Raw genomic sequence first — 3,881 nt, 5'->3', positions numbered from 1 at the left:
CTTAACTCTAGTCCCTGGGAATCCTGTGTCCTCTGCTGGCATTCACAGGCACTGCACATATTTGGAGCACAGACATTTGTACCCATACACATAAAATAAAGATTAAAAGTTTTAAATCTCACCATTAAAAAAAGTCCAGTGCCAGATTGTTTTAGTACCAAATTCTACCAGACTTTCAAAAAAGAACTAATGCAAATACTCCTCAAATTATTCCCTAAAATAGAAACAGAAGAAGCATTGTCAAATTCTTTTTACAAAGCCACTATTAAATTTAAAGAGAGTTATAGACCAATATATTTTATTAGCATATGTGCAAAAATTCTAAACAAAATATTTGCAAGTCAATTTCAAGAACACATCAAAAAGATCATTCACCATGATCAAATAGGCTTCATCCCAGAGATGCAGGAATTATTCAACACAGGTAAATTAATAAATGTAACCCAACATACAAACAAATTGAAAGACAAAAAGCACAAGATCATCTCATCAGATCCAGAAAAGGCCTTTTATAAAATCTAACACCCTTTCATGACAAAAGTTCTGGACAGATTATGGATACAAGGGGCATACCTAAACATCATAAAATCAATTTACAGCAAGCCTAGACCCAACATCAAGTTAGATGAAGAGAATCTCAGCAATTTTACCAAAATTAGGAACAAGACGAGATTGCCCACTCTTTCCCTATCTATTCAATACAGTACTTGAAGTTCTAGCTAGAGCAATAAGACAACTAAAGGAAATCAAGAGGATACAAATTGGAGAAGAAGTCAAAGTAGTTATTTTCTGATCAAATGATAGTATATATAAGTAACCCCAAAAATTTACTAGGGAACTCTTACAGTTGGTAAACATCTTCAACAAGGTAGCTAGATACAAGATTAACCAAAAAAAAACAAAACAAAACAAAACAAAAAACCTGCAGTAGCCCTCCTATATATAAAAAATAAAAGAGTTAAAAGAAGGAAATCAGGGAAACATCACCTTGACAATAGCTACAAATCTTGGGATAACTCTAACCAAGCAAGTGACTTATATGAGAAAAACTTTGAGATGTTAAGGAAAAAAATTAAATAAGATATTAAAAGATAAAAAGCCCTCCCATGCTCATTAGTATTGTAAAAATGGCCATCCTACCAAAAGTAATCCATGGGTCCAATTCAATCCCCATCAAAGGCCCAGCATAATTCTTCACAGAAATTGAAAAAAAGATTTCAATTTCAAGTGGAAATAAAAACCATATATAGCAAAAACCATCCTAAACAATACAAGAACGGCTAGAGGGGTAACCACTTCTGTTTTTAAGCTGTGCTACAGAGCATAGGAAGAAAAACAGCATAAAAACAGACACCTTGATCAATGGAATTGAATTGACACAGATACAATTACACACACCTAAGGATGCCTGGTTTTGTTTTGTTTTTTAACAAAGCCAAAAACACATATTGTAAAAAAATAAATAAAAAACAGAATCTTTAATAAATGGCACTGGTCAAACTGGATAGTTCACGCAGAATGAAACTAGACTTTCATCTCTCATCCTGCACAAAACACAAAATGGCAAGATCAAGAATTAATAAATGGGACCCTGTAGTGAACACAGGTGAAAGACTAAGGCAGACTTATGAAGGAACACTTAGCTGAAGCAGATACAGGAGAGAGGATGTTCTGCTAAAGCAAGCCTGTGAAAGGACACGTGATTAAGGATTTTTTTTTTTTTTTGCTAAAATCACACATGTACTGGTCTGCCTTACATTGCGTAGTTGAGCTGCATTTGTCAGGACTCCATAGACAGAAATGCACCAAAAACAAAAACAAAAAACAAAACAAACAAACAAAAAAAACCCTTCTAATGGTATGCTGCAACTTGCTGCAGTTTCTTGCTATGTCTGCAGACTCAGACTGATTGACATAGTGATGTCAGCTGAGACAGACACACGTGCTAAAGCAAGACACGTGGAGGACACATGCTATTTGGTAATAGGACTCAAAAGTGACAGAGACGGAGTTTGACCTGCTTATAGAGCTAGCTGTACAACCCTTGTTCTTTGTACAACTCCTGTCTTCTCTGTTCTTTGCTTCCCTGAGAGAGACACAGCTGAAAACTTTTCCTGGTGTCCCTTCTGGTCCCTCCTGCTAATTCTAGCTAAGGCTGAGGGCCTGGCTGTCTCTGCTAGGTTGTGACACCACTGTTGCTAACCCAACTCTACTGAACTGGACTGGTGGTATCTGTGAAGTATGGAAGTGAGTAGAGCTACCGCTGCTGACCTGTGTGTGAACTGAACTGCCGATTTCCAGACAACACAGAGTGGAGTTGCTCCCGAGAACCATTTCTAAACAGGTCCACTTTCCCCATATCATTTCTTTTCCACTACCTCTGGTGGGTGTTGGGCTACAAGGGAGGTTAAAGCACTTAAGAACCATCCCTAAAAATAGGTTTAAAAAAAAATAAAGTCACAGTCTACCATTATTGTTGTTCCCTGTTACTGCTGTTGCTTTTGCAGCTGACACTGCCACCATCTTTTATTGACATCACACCATATCTTTGACTGACATCACACCCCAGCCTCCCAACATAGACTGAAGACACTCCAGGAATCTTTCAAATCTTTGGTTTCAAATCTTGAGACTAGCAGGGCATACAGCATCATGGGCTAAACATCTACCAAGTCCTCAGCCTCTCTAGAATGCAGACAGTCATTTCTGAGTCCTTGTGATGTAAAGCAATTGAATATACCCACTTTTATAATAGATAATCATTCCATTGGTTCTATTACTCTAGAAAACCTTGATTAATACAGAGGCAGGAGGAAAAACTTTATTTTTAAATTCGATAAACCTTTAGAGAACTATCTTATTTTAATTTTACTCAGTGCATATAAGTGTATTTGTGTACACCATACACAATACACACAGAGAGAAATACATATATACCCCTTAAACAAATTATGTCTCTTGGGTTCACAGTGCTCCCCACAACAAGCATAGAGTAACAAAGACACCAGTACTAGGCACAAGAAATCTCCATTATAATGGTTGGTCAAAGTAATTCAAAAGACTCTCAAAACAATATAGACTATCCCTTATAGTTCACGGTTACCTCTCAGAGGGTGGACTTGAACCCCTATTGTTGAATATACCACACAATGAAAACACAGCATTTGGATTCAAGCTGGATCTAACCTGGCAGCCTCTTACGTGTTAAAGCCATAAGAGGACAGCAGGGATAGGCAAGAAAAAAAGGAGACTTAACTAGCAAAGTTGTCCTTGGAACAAAAAGAATTTATGGTCTGTGGTCTAGAACTGTGCTTGTGGATTTATTTTTAATTATTCATTTGCATCCCAAATGCTGTCACCCTTCTGATCTCCCCCTCAATGAATCCCTCACCCACCCTCCTCCCCTTCTCCTCTGAGAGGGTAGGGCCTCCTGGGTATCCCCCCCACCCTGGTGCCTCAAGTCTCTGCAGGGTTAGGTCCTCTTTGGTTGGTGGCTTAGTCTCTGAGAGCTCCCAGGAATTCAGGTTAATTGACGCTGTTGGTCTTCCTGTGGAGTTCCTATTCCCTATGGGGAGTAGATGGCAAAAATAAACTGAGGGCTAAATCGATAACATAGAAACAAAACAATACAAAGAATCAATGAAACAGGGTTGGTTCTTTGAAACAACCAAAAACAAAAAATACAAACCCTTAAACAAATTAATTAAGGAGGAGAGAGAACATCCACGCACTTGATCTTAGCCAAAAGGCTGAGAAGCGAAGAGAACATCCAAATTAACAAAATTATATATGAAAAGGGGGGAACTAACAGCAGACACCAAGGAACTCCAGAGAATTATAAGATATACTTTTTTAATTTTTATTAGATATATTTCTTTACT

This window comes from Rattus norvegicus, chromosome X (assembly GCF_036323735.1).
Source record: "Rattus norvegicus strain BN/NHsdMcwi chromosome X, GRCr8, whole genome shotgun sequence".
NCBI classification, from domain to species: domain Eukaryota; kingdom Metazoa; phylum Chordata; class Mammalia; order Rodentia; family Muridae; genus Rattus; species Rattus norvegicus.
This window is presented reverse-complemented; position numbering follows the sequence as displayed.